Source organism: Lissotriton helveticus, chromosome 7, assembly GCF_964261635.1.
Source record: "Lissotriton helveticus chromosome 7, aLisHel1.1, whole genome shotgun sequence".
NCBI lineage: Eukaryota > Metazoa > Chordata > Amphibia > Caudata > Salamandridae > Lissotriton > Lissotriton helveticus.
Genome location: NC_136068.1, coordinates 1,678,687,623 through 1,678,705,515, shown reverse-complemented (window position 1 = coordinate 1,678,705,515; position 17,893 = coordinate 1,678,687,623). Strand labels below are relative to the sequence as shown.

Sequence of the window (17,893 nt, the reverse complement as noted above, 5' to 3'; positions counted from 1 at the left end):
ACTCTAAATGTCTTACGTTAGTTTTATCGCCCTTTCCAAACGCGTTGGGCGCCATGTAGTGTAGCTCCTATTTTCCCAATAGGCTCTGCGCATTGGAATAGTACCTACAGCAGTAAAGGCCTAGGCCAGACGTTAACTAGGTCTACTACTGTCGATGCTAGACTTAATTTTTGGGTTTGCCAGCTAAGCTCAGAGTTCGCTAGAAACTTTCTCGAATGTTCAAGGAAGGATTAACTCCCCTGATTAGACAAGAAGGGATTTAGTTTCTGACAACCATAGAACATGACAACTTTGCTCTCCCCTAATCAAGAGTCAATCTCAAGAGTCGTGTGAGCACAAGGCAATTATTTTACTCAGTCAGTACGTGCATTCTTAGTCTCATCAGAATGTAGAGAAAAGGAAGAGACGGGCGTGTTCAATAAAAGGTGTTATTTATTGATCAGTCTCTTTTCTCGTACAAGAGAAATGGATCGATATTATTGCAATACTTATAGTTAAGTAAAGTGCATACATTAAAAGCAATAGTATAAAATAATACTGTAAAAACATTGATATGGTTTCTGAGCCATATGATGTTTTAAAATGATTAAAATATATTTACATACACATATACATTTGACTAAACGTGCTCAACTGGTGTTTCTAAATACGCCTACCCCGTGTACCTGACCTAAGTCTAATACGTGGGCGGGAATAGAAAGTTACAGTTTAAGTTAAGTTTGTTTTTGCCAAGTGAATAACTAAAGAATTCTCTAGGAGGGGTTATTCAGTTCTGTACCTGGAATTTAGGATGAATGAGGAATGGTATCTCTTTCTCTGCTCTCGATATTCCAGGCTGCCTGCGAGGGCTGCCCAGAAGCGCCGGTGCTGGGTCTCTCGGCTTGAGATAGCAGCGCGTCTCTCAGCGCGTCAGGAAGGCGGGGCTGCTGCCTGCGGGGTCTGCTTCTGCTCTCGGCTTCGGCAAGTATGGCTGCTCCGTCTTGTCACCACGCGTGTGTTTGCATAGGGCAAGGTCGGCAATATTTATACCTTAAAGGTGCCGGGATTGACGTAAGGATGGACATAGGTACGTCAATAAAGATGTCATACGACTTGCTCGTTAGCACATTCTTTACTAAAGTTCTCTGTGAAATCAAAACAATGGCCGCACGGATTATCCAGGTTGTCATAGGTTTGATTTGTTATGAGAACGTTGTATGCCTTATCAGGGGCTGGAGGAATGTCGCTTGTCTAATTAGATCTCAAGCGTTATGACCTAATCAGATAACATGTTCCTGTGCCGTAGTGTGACTGCGTCAGATAACGGTATCTGCATCATGGGGGATTTCTTGCCTCATGGGCTGACTGTTAGTTAACTAGCTAGGTAGTTTAACCAGAATAGGGTCAGGAATAGGGGGATCGATTCAGAACCTATAGAAATACACGACACCACCTCCATTTCGAGCGGGTGACATGGCTGAGCTGACGTGATATCGACGCACTCGTGCTCTTTAGGACGTTCACTTTGCACTGCTCACTGCTTGTGCCAGCTATTGTCGCCGTTATGTCCTTCCTTTTGTTTTCTTTGCACTCGCCAGTGCTTATCTGGCAGTATCTGGCTACTCACCAGTGCTTGTTTGGTCTTTGAAATGCTTGTTTTAACTTCAAATATGAGATGCCTGACTTCAAAATGGCCACTCATGTATTCCACAGGGGATGTCTTGCACAGCTGCCTGACTCTAAGATGGCCGCCACACATCACCCACGAGGCTTGGCTTCTCATTCATGCTGCAGCTCACTCGGTCTCATGGGGCACTCACGAGAGTCTCTCTGTCACACAGCAGGGATCGGCAGCTCCTCTCCCACTTCCAGGCCACTTGCACCGTCCAGGTAGGCCAGGAGCGAGCTCCGACGTTGCTCTTCCGCCGCGTGCCGTTTCTCACGCATCGGGAGTGAGACCCGATGTCGGTACTTTCTTCTGGCACCTCCACGGGGTCACCGGAGTCATCTGGCGCTCCTCCACTTCTTCAGGGCACTTCAGGAGGACTGAGGTGGGCTCTCAGTACCTTCTCTGGGGTCCAGTCTACAGGGTGCCGTCGCGACCTCTTTTGGCGCGAATTGGCACTTCAGTTGCCAGAAAGGCAGCGGTGCACTCGCGCTGATTCACTGGGGGCTCTACACGGTCGCCAGATCGTGTAGCAGCTCATTTACCGCTGGCCCAGGGCTGTCGGCCGCGTCTCCCTCGCGGCACACGTGAACTTCCCTTTCTTCGGGGTGCCCAGGGACAGGACACTTCTCCTTGGGTTCTGGGGATGTTTATCTCTTCATCCCACCCTCGTCACCAGTTGTCATGTCGTGATGGGAATAACGACATACAAATGATATCTTTTAAAGGAGCTTTATTGTATGCTTCCTTTCTCGTGCCTGTCCCTACTCTAACTGCCCTTTCCTGTTCATACCCCGCCTCTTCCCTCAGCCCCGATGCTCCTCCCATCCCAACTACTAGACTGCACAACATTACAGTCAGGTGATCAAGGGAGGCAAATAGGAAGCAAGGGAAGCAAAGAGGAAGAAAATAACAATGGTGCAGTGCAAGACAACAACAACGTGACTGCGAAGGTAAATGAAAGGGCAAAGCAACATGCAACATTGCCAGTCATTTTCTTTTTTAGTAATTCTCTGTTTAAACAACGCCACTGCCTATGCCTATGCGACCCCCTTGCCAGGACCCCAGGGCCCCCCTGGGGGTTGCGCCCCACAGTTTGAAGACCTCTGGCCTATGGTGACCCAGAAGCTCCACCCCTTGACCTTTCATAGCCTACTGGTCATGGTGCCCAGACATCCATAGCCACACACACATAGGGGTGCGTGTAACTATTTGTCTTGGTTGTTTCATTCCAGGTCTCCATGCCCTCTGCTCATTCCTCACACTATCATCAATATTCCCATTAATATTTGCTTCATGCTTTTTATACTAATTATTTTACTCTTAAAATGTTTTGCAACCACTTTAGTGAGCAGACAAATGATCTTCGTGTGGGCTGATTATAGTTGTAAAAAAAAACATATGCAGCTTGCAATGGTGAATACGAGGCAGGGGTATACCCACTTCAAGAATCGTGAATGGAAACTTTAATTGTCTCAACGATGCTTCTCTGGCAGGACATGTTCTGTTTCTTTCTTCCGAGGTCCATAAACAGATTTCAAATTAAACAGTTAATGACAATATCTGTTATTTGTAGCACTTAGAAACACGGGAAAGGTAATGTTCCACAAGGGTAGGGAGATGGCAGATCGGGTCCGCACCGGAGGACGCCTCTCCCTGACCTCCTCAACTGACACCTTGGCCCCTGGTGCTTTCCCCTAACCCATGGATAGTTCTCGGGCATGAAAATACGAGAGCAGTAAAGTATTCTGTATTTCTCCACTCACCTTACCATGGAGAGCAGAGATCGAAGTGTCTTCCTGTGGCGGTGATGGCACCTGCTGCGCGGGTGTTTTGAACTATCTGGTGCTTCGATGTGGCTGCTAGGCTCAGCTGCTGCTCGCAATTTTATTTACGCGGGTACAGCAGCGCGGTGGTGCTACGCTGGCCTGCCTCTCTACTCTTTTCCTGGGATCAATCATTCATCTAGCCGTTATCGGCAGATGCAGGCAGTACTGCAAAGGGTGATTGTGTAGCCGAATCAGCTGCGGCAACTGGAACAGTGGGAGCAGCGGGGACAAGCCCCGCATCGGCTGAGACTGAGAGGGTTATTGGCACTGGTGTCAGGAATGGGGGTCTTGCTGGGGCAATGAGTTCAGATGATAACACCAAGAGGGGTAGAGTGAAGAAAAGGTGATTAACATGCAGTGGCACGAATTGTGTATTTGAAAACTGCCCTCACTCACACACAAAAGTGTGTGACATGCTTCATCATCATGTCTGCTTACAAAACACCCTGGCGTAGCCACGCACAGGATGGAGCATAGGGAGGGGGAAGACAAACAACATAAAACTGAGACGCAGTAGTGACGGTGTGTTCTACAGTGATAGAAAAGGTGCAGTAAAGAAGGTGTTTAAAACTGGCTCAAGGGTACCCTATCAGAACCCTTTATTCACGAGTCCCAAGGCCAAGATTAAAATAGTGAAGGATGGGTGTGTTTATCGAGAGTGCTAGGTGATGGATTAAACCCAGATCAGTTGACTGGGGGTGAGTGTTTGATTTGCTCAAACGCTCCGTCCATCATCCCCTTTTGTATCGCTTTGTTCGCCCTAAGTGTGGCAGGGTATGCTCAGACGTGAGTCCCTTGCTCACTTGGCCACTGGATTCAAGATAGCCTGGCTGATGAGGATTATGAATCCGAAACCGGTCCCAGGATGCTTGTTTCCGGTCCATGGAAGACATGGCTTGGCAGTTCGGGCTGGACTGTTCCCATGAGGCACAGGGTCAGACTGATTTGCATATAGCCATGTCTGAAATGGGGTGGCTGAGTGGGCTAAAGAATGGTGATGGATTAAACCCAGATCAGTTGACTGGGGGTGAGTGTTTGATTTGCTCAAACGCTCCGTCCATCATCCCCTTTTGTATCGCTTTGTTCGCCCTAAGTGTGGCAGGGTATGCTCAGACGTGAGTCCCTTGCTCACTTGGCCACTGGATTCAAGATAGCCTGGCTGATGAGGATTATGAATCCGAAACCGGTCCCAGGATGCTTGTTTCCGGTCCATGGAAGACATGGCTTGGCAGTTCGGGCTGGACTGTTCCCATGAGGCACAGGGTCAGACTGATTTGCATATAGCCATGTCTGAAATGGGGTGGCTGAGTGGGCTAAAGAATGGTGATGGATTAAACCCAGATCAGTTGACTGGGGGTGAGTGTTTGATTTGCTTAAACGCTCCGTCCATCATCCCCTTTTGTATCGCTTTGTTCGCCCTAAGTGTGGCAGGGTATGCTCAGACGTGAGTCCCTTGCTCACTTGGCCACTGGATTCAAGATATCCTGGCTGATGAGGATTATGAATCTGAAACTGGTCCCAGGATGCTTGTTTCCGGTCCATGGAAGACATGGCTTGGCAGTTCGGGCTGGACTGTTCCCATGAGGCACAGGGTCAGACTGATTTGCATATAGCCATGTCTGAAATGGGGTGGCTGAGTGGGCTAAAGAATGGTGATGGATTAAACCCAGATCAGTTGACTGGGGGTGAGCGTTTGATTTGCTCAAACGCTCCGTCCATCATCCCCTTTTGTATCGCTTTGTTCGCCCTAAGTGTGGCAGGGTATGCTCAGACGTGAGTCCCTTGCTCACTTAGCCACTGGATTCAAGATAGCCTGGCTGATGAGGATTATGAATCCGAAACCGGTCCCAGGATGCTTGTTTCTGGTCCATGGAAGACATGGCTTGGCAGTTCGGGCTGGACTGTTCCCATGAGGCACAGGGTCAGACTGATCTGCATATAGCCATGTCTGAAATGGGGTGGCTGAGTGGGCTAAAGAATGGTGATGCATTAAACCCAGATCAGTTGACTGGGGGCGAGTGTTTGATTTGCTCAAACGCTCCGTCCATCATCCCCTTTTGTATCGCTTTGTTCGCCCTAACTGTGGCAGGGTATGCTCAGACGTGAGTCCCTTGCTCACTTGGCCACTGGATTCAAAATAGCCTGGCTGATGAGGATTATGAATCCGAAACTGGTCCCAGGATGCTTGTTTCCGGTCCATGGAAGACATGGCTTGGCAGTTCGGGCTGGACTGTTCCCATGAGGCACAGGGTCAGACTGATTTGCATATAGCCATGTCTGAAATGGGGTGGCTGAGTGGGCTAAAGAATGGTGATGGATTAAACCCAGATCAGTTGACTGGGGGTGAGTGTTTGATTTGCTCAAACGCTCCGTCCATCATCCCCTTTTGTATCGCTTTGTTCGCCCTAAGTGTGGCAGGGTATGCTCAGACGTGAGTCCCTTGCTCTCTTGGCCACTGGATTCAAGATAGCCTGGCTGATGAGGATTATGAATCCGAAACCGGTCCCAGGATGCTTGTTTCCGGTCCATGGAAGACATGGCTTGGCAGTTCGGGCTGGACTGTTCCCATGAGGCACAGGGTCAGACTGATTTGCATATAGCCATGTCTGAAATGGGGTGGCTGAGTGGGCTAAAGAATGGTGATGGATTAAACCCAGATCAGTTGACTGGGGGTGAGTGTTTGATTTGCTCAAACGCTCCGTCCAGCATCCCCTTTTGTACCGCACCCTAGTGCAGCGCCTCAGCAACATCAGAATCCAAGAGAAGGCACTGGAGTTGATCATCTCCTTCCTCGCCGGAAGAACCCAGAGAGTCCGCCTCCCCCCGTTCAGATCAGAGGCCACCGAAGTCATCTGCAGAGTACCACAAGGCTCATCACTCAGCCCCACGCTGTTCAACATCTACATGAGCCCCCTCGTGGCCATCGCACGCCAACACAACCTCAAGATCATCCCCTACGCCGACGACACCCAGCTGATCCTCTCCCTCACCAACGACCCCGCAACCGCCAGAACCAACCTTCACGAAGGGATGTAAGACGTAGCCGAGTGGATGATGAACAGCCGCCTGAAACTGAACTCAGATAAGATGGAAGTCCTCATCCTGGGATCATCACCCTACGCCTGGGATGATTCCTGGTGGCCCATCTGCCCTGGGCAGCGCACCGAAACCCACGGACAACGCACTCAACCTGGGCTTCATCCTGGACTCCTCCCTCTCGATGACCAGACAAGTCAACGCTGTCTCCTCGTCATGCTTCAACATCCTACGCATGCTACGGAAGATCTTCCGGTGGATCCCCACCGAAACCGAAACCAGGAAGACGGTCACACAGGCGCTCGTCACCAGCCGACTGGACTACGGTAACTCCCTCTACGCCGGAACCACAGCCAAACTTCAGGAAAGACTCCAGCGCATTCACAACGCCTCAGCACGACTCATCCTGGACATCCCCCGACACAGCCACATCTCCGGACACCTGAGAGACCTGCACTGGCTCCCCGTCAGCAAGAGAATCACGTTCCGACTCCTCACCCACGCACACAAAGCTCTCCACAACCAAAGCCCCAGATACCACAACGACCGCCTGACCTTCTACACTCCCACCCGCCAGCTACGATCAACCAGCCACGCCCTCCCCACCGTTCCCCGCATCCGAAGAGCCACAACGGGAGGAAGATCCTTCTCCTACCTGGCTGCCAAGACGTGGAACACCCTCCCCATCCACCTCCGCCTGACCCAAGACCACCTCTCCTTCAGGAAGCAACTCAAGACCTGGCTGTTCAAGCAGTAGCGGAGCCCCCCTTCCCCCCTAGTGCCTTGAGACCCTCTGGGTGAGTAGCGCGCTATACAAATGCTTTGCTTGATTGATTGATAAGAGCACCAATCACAAGCAAAGAGTTAAAGGAGTCACTCTTTTCACACTTCACCCTCCAACAACTTCAGGTTCTCTCGTGCTTAGCTTCCCAGTGATGGTTTAAGTCAGACATAGCCACTGTCAATGTACATTAGGATCCCCGTGTCCCCATTTCTATAGTAATACAGAGAGAGAATGTGGCATAACAGCTAGGGCGGTCGATCTCAGAGCTGGAGAACAGGGTTTAAGTCTCGGCAGGGACGCTCAACATTCTGTGATTCTGGGCAAATCTCCCCGTGCCTAACAAAAATGAATGTGTCCGTCTGTAACATAACTGGCGCTCATTTAAAGCGCTCTGATACCTTTGGGTCTAGTTTGCTCTATATAAAACTCCACCAAAAAAAAAAAAACGAAGCAAGTGATAATTATAGGTCAAAAAGATCACAAAGGTTTGTGCATCAACTTCCCAAATCCTAACAGTAAACGTCTGAAACGGAAAACAAGTTATAATGGAGGTGTTTTCTGAATATCTGCATTGCAAGAAGGGATATAGCTGGGGCAAGACCACTATGAATTTGGAGAAAGACCTCCTCTTAAAAATAACAAACCTTGGATTCAGTTTTATTCCACGTTAAGATCAAGAGAGACGGCTGATGAGCAGACATCATGCAGAATTGAAGTGGCAAAACACAACCTGCCTGGCCGTGAAAATTGATTACCAAACAATAAAATAGCCAGAAGTACCACATGTCATTATCAGAAACTCAAATTGTGCATCAACTTCTGCCTCCTTTTATAACGACAATGGCAAACTTCACGAGTAAAAATAAAATATATGAAAACATAAGGCATGAACATCGACTTCTAAGGCACAGCCTATGTCTAAAAGGCAAGCGTAGGCACAAGGCAAAATCCACAGTTTTGTGAGCTCCATTTAAAAGGATGTTATGTGATTATTTATAAGTACTTAGTTTGAATTGCAGCTCCTGTGAATCACATGGCTATAATACTAATGGAAAAATCTTCTTCACTGTTCCAATTTCTCATAAATAAACAGTTCTGGTCCTACCCCCTATAGCTCCCCCTTTTCATTCTCCTCTTCTCCTCCTGCCCATTCCACTTTGTACCCACCTTTTTGCTATCTCCTTTTCACCTCTTGCGAGGTGGTGCACAATGATTAAACCCTTATCACCCATCCCAGCTTTGTTCAATACCCCACAACATATCCTCCCCAACCCAACTCTTTCGTACCCTAATCCCCCTTTCTGTTTAGTTTTCTGCATCACTGTGGTTGTTTCACCATGGGGTGCTGGCGAGTGACTGGAGAAGAAGGCCCACCCTGCATTGTTGTGGCACCGCTGTGCTCGAGTGGGCTGTACCATCCTTTGCACTCACCCCAAGTGTCTGATGGTTGCCTTGCCGATTCAGCACCACTCCCATGGCTTGCACCTGCATAGACCATGCCAGTGCAAACCCCTGTAGCAGCAACCATGCAGTTTCTTCCAGCATGCAGGGCCCAACACAATACCAGCACGGGTCTACACGACAGGTCAATCTAAGCACCTTCTTCGTTGGAAAATCTGTCACTGCATTGCCTTCGATGTTTGGGTCGGCATTACCTTAGTTCTGATGCCTCTGCGCCTCTTTCAGGCTCCCGCTCACACCGCATTCCCTCAGATGCAGCCTCCTCCAGTCTTTGCAGGCAGCTGCCGGGAATGGTCGCCACAGACAGGCTCGTTACTTCGGTCCTGATCCAGGCATTGGCCTCACTGCTTCTCTGGCACCAGCACGGCTGCAGCTCGGCCTTGCAGCCCGCAGAAGCACAACTGTAATGTCGCTCAGACGGTGCAGAGGTGGACCAGGCTGCAACATGGTCCCATCATCTCAACACTGGAGCCTTGCAGAACCGAACTGTGCATGTGGTGCATGCAGTGCACACACGCTCGCCTAACGGTCTCCTCCTTTCTCCACATATGTCTGGTGCACGAACTGCGCATTTACAGGAAGGAAGTGAGGCTTGGTCCCCGGCGGTTAAGAAATAAGTAAACTACCGGTGTCATCCCACAACACACCCACCATTTGCAGGCGACACAGTACTGTGTCGCGACACAGAGTTTGGAAAGCTCTGCTATAAAGAATTGGTAATCCACCCGCAACTCTGGTTCGATCGAGATAGAACAATAACGCTCTTTTTGAAGATGCTCCTCTTTCTTGGCAGCTGAGGAGGTGCATAGAAGGTGGGTAGAGTAACCGACTGTCCCATATGAAGTGGGGTTTACCACCTTAGGTAGAAAAGATGCTCTAGACAGAGCACCACTTTGTCTGGAAAGGCTGTCAGGTGAGGAGGCTGTAAAGACAGTGCCTTCAGTTTGCTTACCCGCCTGTGAGAGGTTATTGCCACCAGAGAAACTGTTTTGATGGTGAGCAACTACAGTGGGCAGTTGTGCAGTGGCTCAAAAGGTGCACACATCAGAAATATGAGAACAATATTAAGGTCCCACTGTGGCATGATACAAGGTGAAGGAGGAAACAAGTGGACTAACCCCTTTAAGAATCTCTGCACTTGAGAAGATTTGTAAAGAGAAGGCTGATCAGGCATTCGAAGAAAAGAGGAAAGTGCCAAAGGATAGCCCTTCAAAGTGCCCAGAGCAGAGCCCTGCTGGGCCAAGAAATGTATAAACAGAAGGATGTTGGAAAAAGGGGCAGATAGGGAGTCAATAGGCTGTTCTGTACAATATTTACAAAATGTGTTCTATTGTCAGGCATATACCAATATTGTGGAGGGACTCTAGCTGTCAAAATAACCTCACAAACATCAGGAGGGAGGTTAAAAGATGTCAACTGTTGCTGAATAATCTCCATGCATGGAGTCAGATTGTGGACATGTTTGGGTGGAGAACCCACCTCTGCATCTGCAATAGAAGTTCCTCTCGAAGGGACACCCTGATTGGAGGAGCGATGCTCATATCTAGATGCTTGGAATACCTAACTCTTCGTGGTCAGTCTGGGGCCACACAATTATTTGTGCCCGTTTGCTCCAGATCTTCTTAAGCAGTCTTGACAAGAGTGGTATGGGCAGAAAGGTGTATAAGAGGCCTGAGCTCCACCCACGGCAAAAAGTTTCTCAGACACATTGCTCTTTTGCGCATTCTTTTTGGAGGCAAACAGATCTTACAAAGGCTCTCCCCGCCACTGAAAAATAAATTGTGCCACCTTCTAATGGAGAGCCCATTCGTGATCCGCAAGGCACCTTCGGTTGAGCTCATCCGCCTTGGCATTCAAAGAACCGGCCAGTTTTGAACCACCAGGGAAATTCCCTGGTGTCCCAGTCAAGTCCAGAGATGCAGGGCCTCTTGAGAAAGACTCAGCTGTGCCCTTTTTGTCGTAGTACCACATAGCGGTAGTGTTGTCCCTGTACACCTGTACCAGCCTTCCCTTTATTAATGGCAATAAGGTTTTCAGTGCCAGTCGGATCGCAAAATGCTCTAACAGTTTGATAAGGAGCTTCTTATGATCCAAAGGTGGAGTCCTCGGATCTCCACCTCCCCCAGATATCCTCCCCATCCCAGAAGGGATGCATCCAACACTACTATGAGATCTGGGTGGGGAAGGGAGAGGGGTCTGCCCTTGAAATAATCATGGTCTGTAAGCCTCCACTCCAGGTCTTTTGCAATGCCCTCTGAGATCTGAACCAGGTCGGTGAGATTTCCTCATTGCTGTGCCCATTGGAACTTTAGGTCCCACTCCAGAACCTGCATGTACCACCGTGCAAGGGTCCGTAGCAGGATGAAGAGCCATTCTCACCAAAATCCAGGAGGCTTAAACATCGGTATCATGGCCTGATTATCCTGAACTCGCCATTCGGGAGGATAGGCCCGAAACTGCACCATGTCCTGAACCGCTCCAATGAAAGGGAGTGTCTGAGAGGGGGTCAGGTGTGACTTTGGCATGTTAATAGTGAACCCCAGTGAATGCAGGAGGCTCGGCGCAGTCTGGAAGTGGGAGACAACTGTTTGGGGTAAACCTGCCATCAACAACCATTCGTTGAGATAGGTGAATCTTTACTAATTCTAACCTGGCCGGGAAAGTCAATGTATATCAGGGATCTAGGCAAGGCTGTCCCCTATCCCCCGTGCTGTGTAACTTTTTTATTGAACCCCTGGCAATCAGAATCTGAAATAAAAATGCCAATGCCAGGAATGTCGAACTTAAAGCTATTTGCAGAAGATATTATCCTACGTCTTAGACCTGAAAGGCAGAATATCGAATAAATACTGATTGAATTTGTGCAGTTTGAATTAATTGGACAGTAAAAACTCAATCGCAAGACTGAAATTTTAATACTCAATACTTCTAGTGATTTTCTCCCCAACAATCTCAAACGGCACTCCCTTTCTCTTGATCCAATGTGATTTTTAGGTATATACGACCCCAATAAGTATGTGGAAATGTATAAATCAAATTATGAGGCCATGCTGAAAAAAATCTAAAATCTACTTTATAAATGGTCACTTCTTCCTCTCACATTGATCTGTCCTGTTGCCCAAATAAAAATGTCAATTTTTCCTTTAAAAGTTTTTCTTTTTTTTTATATTCCCATTAAAATTAATATGGGGTATTTTAAGGAAACAACATTTCAACAGTTTATTTGGAATCAGAAGGCTTTGAGGGTAAAACTTTCTGTGCTTCAACTTGACATCAATCAGGGAGGGCTCACACTTCCCCATTCTCGTATGTACTATGAAGCATCTTTTTTAGACATAATAGTGCGTTTTAGATTAGATCATTTCTTTCTTGAAAAGATGGTTCAGGAAGCCGGGTCCCAGATCCCAGTCTTCATGAAAACAGCAACATTTCTCCAAATAATAGATACAAGACATTGCAGGATTATCGCACCAGAATTCAGGCATTCTACTCCATGAAGGCTCATTCCGCAGGGTATGAATACTTGCAGCTTCCAGAATGTAAGAGGCTGGGTCTCCAAATCCAGAAGTCATCTAAGGGTTTGGAAAGCCAACAGTTTTAAAGAGCTGGGTCATTTTATAGTTGGTGGGAGATGCATTTATTGGCAAGAGGTCCAAGCTAGGTGTGAAGACCGGTGCAAGCTTTTTTTTATGGGTGTCTCCAGTTCATACATCTGTTAAACAAGTACTGTTCTCCATCCATTATCGGTCCCACACTGGTCATGGCTGCTCTTGTTATAGAAATAGTTAACCCCTTCCTTGCGGGGCAAATTCCCCTGCTGGGGGCGCGCACAGCGCCCCAGTGCTCATGACGAGCTCAACTCGTCATGAGTCACAGTGCTCGTGTGCTCATGACGAGCTGAGTTCGTCATGACCACACCCTTTCCAGTGGAATGCTCAGCACATCAGGGGAATTATCCCAGCGTGTGAGCGTTCCACGGCTCATGACGAGCACCGGAGCGCTGTGCCTGAGCATGGAAAAGGTTAAGGGGGGTGGGAAATTGGCAACTTTTTCTACGGACCCAAGGAGAGTCCATTGTGGTTAGCACACTTTTAGACAAGGTCACTCAGGAAATGCAATGCTCATTCTCAGACCTTGAGGGGCAACCCATCTTAAAACTTGATAGCAAGGCTTTAAGAGTGGCCAGTTTCAAAGGAATATCATTTTTATCACACTGGACGGTGTACCTTACCCCGAAAGTGCTCCATAAGATGCATCCAAAAATGGAGAATAGATGCTTTCGCTGTCACCTAGAGGGAGAGGGAGACTGGCTTCATACATTTTTTACATGCCCGGTGTTTGGACAGTTCTGAGAGAGAGTCTTTGCCCACTTAGCCCTGGTCTACAGAAAATATTGGACCTATGGCAGCATTAGCACTTTTTGGCTTTGTCAGCCAGAGACCAAACCTGTCAAAGTCTAGAGGGAAAAAGACATTCGTAGTAATTACCTCTTTAGTGGCACTCTCAGATTCTCCAGAACTGGAAGACTACCAAAGTGCCAGCCTATTTGGAATAGCAAAACACACATGATGATGGACGGAATGGATGGAATGTTGCACAATGGCATCCTAGGACCGGTTTCTGGCTATCAGCCATCTTCAGCCAGGATAGCTTGACTCCAGTGGCTTAGTGAGCACGGGACCCACGTCTGGGCATACCCATCCCACATAGGGTGAACAGCAAAACACACAAGATGAAGGACAGAATGTTGCACAATGGCAACATATCCCCCCCAGACACAGATCTGGGTTTAATCCATTGTTATTTTGCTCACCAAGCCACCCCAGTTCAGACATGGCCATATGCAAATCAGTCTTGACCTTGTCCCTCATGGGAACAGTCCAGCCCAAACTGCCAAGCCATGTCTTCCTTGGACGGGAATCAAGCATCCTAGGACCGGTTTCTGGCTATCGCTGCCCAGAGAATCTGTTGTGTCCAAGCCACATCTAATGGTGAACTTTGCTGCCTCTCTCCCTTCGGAAATAGCAGCCCCTGTGTTCAGCGACTTCAATGCAAGACAGATGGATTAAAAATGTATCTTTCCAAAATGTTCTAGACTCTTGGATTCTCTGTCCTAGGGTGCGGAAGGGGATGTGCCACAGGAAATGGAACCTTGGACCACCAAGCTTTGTGGAGTTAGGTGATGTGAAAGGCTGGCTTGGCATATGGTGTACATATAAGTAAGTGTAGCGCCCTATACTACTTCAGAAAACGCCTATGATGATTTTAGTGGTCTTAGACAACCTTAGAAAGACACCCAGTGGAAGATGGAAGGTTGGAGAGTCACCCCACCCATGGATACCCCAGGTACCAGGATACCTACACCAGGGAATCTGGGTTCATAGGTGTCAAGTAAAGTCAGAAAATGACGTAGACCACAATGGAGGACTTCAGGAAAGGTGCTGCTGGAGAAGAAGACGAAGGAGTCCAGGGAAACCAAAGGTGTATTCAAGATGAGAGGAACCTGCAAACAGAGAGGACAGACCAGAGCTTTCGGCACTTAGGAGTGACCAGGAGGCACAGAAGACAAATGCCCACCGAAGTCTGGGATGCAGGAGAGTTTGACGGTGCCCTTGAAGTTGCAGCCGGTTGGACCAGGCGAAGCTTTGGAAGACCAGGAGCCATTTACGAACTGTCCCACATCGGATATCGAGAGCCAGGGGGTCATTGTCCTGCAGGGGCAGCAACAAGCCTTGGCAGTTGCAAACAACGTAGTCGATGAAGAAAGTGCAATGTCGGGACCAGCTAGGTCCAACTGACTCACCACAAGGAGACAAGTCAGAGCAGGCCCCAAGCAAGCAGGGGAACCCACTGGAGACAAAGAAAACCCGTGAGAGGACCCATGGGCTAGAAGCACAAAAGTTGCAAGTGGACCTGAGCAGCTCACCAAAAGATGAAGGCCCACGATACAGAGGATGCAATGCAGCTGAAGATCTTGGCTGCAGGAGATGCTTGAAGTATGAACTTATTGGAGCTAGAAGAACTCTGGAGGAGAGAGTCAACATGCCTTGGCAATGGCAAGTCAACTCGTTGCACAGGGGTTCTGTTCCAGTGGTTCCAATGAGGGATACTGGCCTCCAACTCAGTATGAAGACAGTGGAGGTCTTGTGGGAGACTTTTAGAGTCTGTGAGTGCCCAGGATCATCAGACCTTTCAGCTGCATTGTGGTGCCTGCAGATGCAGGGGCGTGACTCCTTCCCTCCAAGGGAGATTCCTTCTGTGTCTTGGATGTCCCAGGCCCTGTGAAGAACCTGTATGGTGCAAAGGCACAGACGTTGCAGCAGACTTGAAGAACAATGACACCAGGAGCAGCAGGAGTCTTCCCAGTTGCACTCTCACCTCCCAACAAAAAGTCCAGCAATGTCCAGAGTGCCCAGACTATCGAAGTTGAAGTGGTATGTGATCAGAATCTTGTCCCATGACGAATCTAGGGACCCACCCTCAGGTAAGCCCTTAGGTGCCCTTAGGAAAGGGTTGGGACAATTCAGGGGTCCCACCAGAGGAGGGGCTGGACAGTGGGGAAGATACTCCCATGTCCTTTGACAAGTTTCACACCAGAGTGGGAGCCAAAAGCTCCCCGAACGGGTTTGAACTGGAGTATGCAAGGAGGGTACCAAGTGTGCCCTTTAGAAGTCTCAGTGGAACAGGAAAGCACAACCACCCTGCCCAAATGCGCTAAACTGTGTCTGGAGGTGGTCACATCTCCCTCTAGCAGGATATCTATTGTTCTGCCTTCCCCTGCTCCAGCTTGTCTCAAGAAACATGTCTCTGGTCAGCAGCAGCCCTAGCTTGTTGTGGGAGAAGAGACTCCGAAGGTTGTAGTGCTGTCCTGCTCATGCAGGGGCACCCTCACACTTAGAAGCGAGCACCCTGCCTTCAGGATTGAAAGGCCTTCCTTTCGGGGTACTTATAAGTTTTAAGTGCAGTGACCTCAGATATAAGCAAACTTGTATCTGTTATAAGTGTTGCTAGTGTACCGAAGTACTAGTGTACCTAAGTACTCACCGTGTCCAAATTAGGGAAGAAGCACAGAGACAGGAGTCCTAATTAGCAGGATCCCAGGTAGCCAGGAGGACGTCCATCAAGGTCTCATGAAAGGCAACAAGGGTTCTGAGCGGGAGACCCCAGGCTGCAGGACTCTATCAAGACATTAGTCCTGACTGCCACAGTAGCAAGCTGCAGATCCAGGACTTCCACTGTCCTATGCACTGCCATGGCAAAGGATGCCCCCTCCTCTGTAGCCAGGGTAGGTGGAGACAGCATGGCTTCACTCACTTCCACATACTAGTCAATGTCTTGTGTCTCCTGGATTTCTAAGGGATCCAGTTCCCCTCCCAATCCTTTTCATCCATCCCCAACCCTACAGAAAAATAACAGTTGAAAAACATGGAGCTGTACGGCTCTGTCAGCACCGGTCTCAAAAGGACACCCAACTGGTGGTCGCCGGCGATGCCGAGGACTTAGGAGCTGGATGTGGCACTGGGAAAAGTCACTGTAGAGGTGCGACCAGTGGCGGTCCGGACCAAGGATTAGGTTAACCTCGGGCAGAGACCGCCGCTCTGCCCACAGAATGCGGAGAGATTAATCTTCTCTGCATTCTGCGGAGAAGGCAAATCTCTGCACACTCCGAAGAAGAGCGAAGTTGGCCAGCCTCGCCTCTACCCCCAATTATAAGAAGTAATTAAACTTGAGAAAAAAGCAAATAAAAAACCACTTACCTGGCATGTGGTGTCCCTGGGCTGCCCTCCTTCTCTTCTTTGCCATATCGGTAATCCTTGTGAAAACTGCGCATTTATTTTTAAATCATGTTTAATTACTTTTTTATAATTGTGGGTGGAGGCGGGTGGCGTAGGAGAGTTCCACGGAGTTTGTTTTCAACTCTGTGGACCTCCACGTTGCCCCACTACGCACACTATGCCCAGAGTAAGATTGGGTCCAGTCGGATGCCGTGGTGCCGGTGCTAGAGCTGCAGGTGCAGAACCTAGTGGTCTCCTCCATTAGCTGAGCCTGCGGGTCCAAAGGCATGCCAGCATTGTCAGACCATCCAAATACTGCGCACATTGCATCGTAAAACTCATTAAGCTGGGCAGGGGTTACTCTTGGGAGGGAAACCTGGTGACAACCAACGCATCCGCTTTGCAGAGCAGGGCCTCAAACGGCAACGTTTCTCCGCCGTGTTGCCAGACGGGCAGGGTGAAGTTGAAGCACGCTTCGACTTCTGCTTTTTGTCGTGCCTCTTAACTGATTTCCTCGATTTTGACTGACCCCCTGACCGGGATCGAGACTGATGAGGCGAGCTCCATGGTGCCTAACGATGGTCCACAAGCAGCTTTAGGGACCGCTCCCTCAAAGCCATTGACTCCAAGGCCCATCAGTCTGAGCACGACTTTGAGTCATGGGCAAGCTCAAGGCACCAAAGACACACTAAGTGGGGGTCTGTGACTGACATGGCGTGGTGACAGGTGCTACACAGCTTAAACCCCCGAGGTATTCTTGGATGACATCCTACACACCAAAGGAGTCAATATAAAGATGAAAAAAGTCTGTCAAATATTGTTGGGGTAGCTCTTTTGAATGGAACAGCACTGGCTGGCGTGAAAAGAAAAGAACTAATGTCAGCGCGCCGGAGTGGCGGTTATATTAATGACACAGATGTCACGACGACGAACATGACGATGCCGACGTCACGCGGAGTCGACTGATGCCACCAAGCACGCAGGGGTACTGCTGATGCCTTAAGGTTAAAAGGTAAGGAATCTGCGACTAGATGTCTCTGTCAGATATCTAGAATCTGTATACCCCAGATTTCTGGCCAGAGACGCTACTATTTGAGTGTCATCATCATAATGTACTACTTTAAGTCTAAAGGATTTAATTAGATTGGCCAAGGGGGTAACATACAATTTAAAAAGGTTCAGACTCAAGCAGGAGCGTAGAGGGACCCCGGAATTTATTAAAAGTGGGGGTTTGAAGCCATTAAGCTGAACAAACTGTTCTCTATCTGAGGGAAAATATTTTTAGAAGCATGAGAGCCTTACCTCTGATTATCATTTTACTGTGTCGAAGGCTGCAAAGAGGTCTAATAGGATTAAAGCAGCA

The 17,893-nt window shown here is 48.8% G+C and overlaps 1 protein-coding gene across 3 annotated transcripts in view; it reads right to left on the bottom strand.

Annotated features, from left to right (window-relative positions):
- The window catches only part of LOC144767615 (putative methyltransferase DDB_G0268948), a 460,480-nt gene that overhangs the window by 294,456 nt on the left and 148,131 nt on the right, over window positions 1-17,893 (bottom strand). The window lies entirely within an intron of this gene.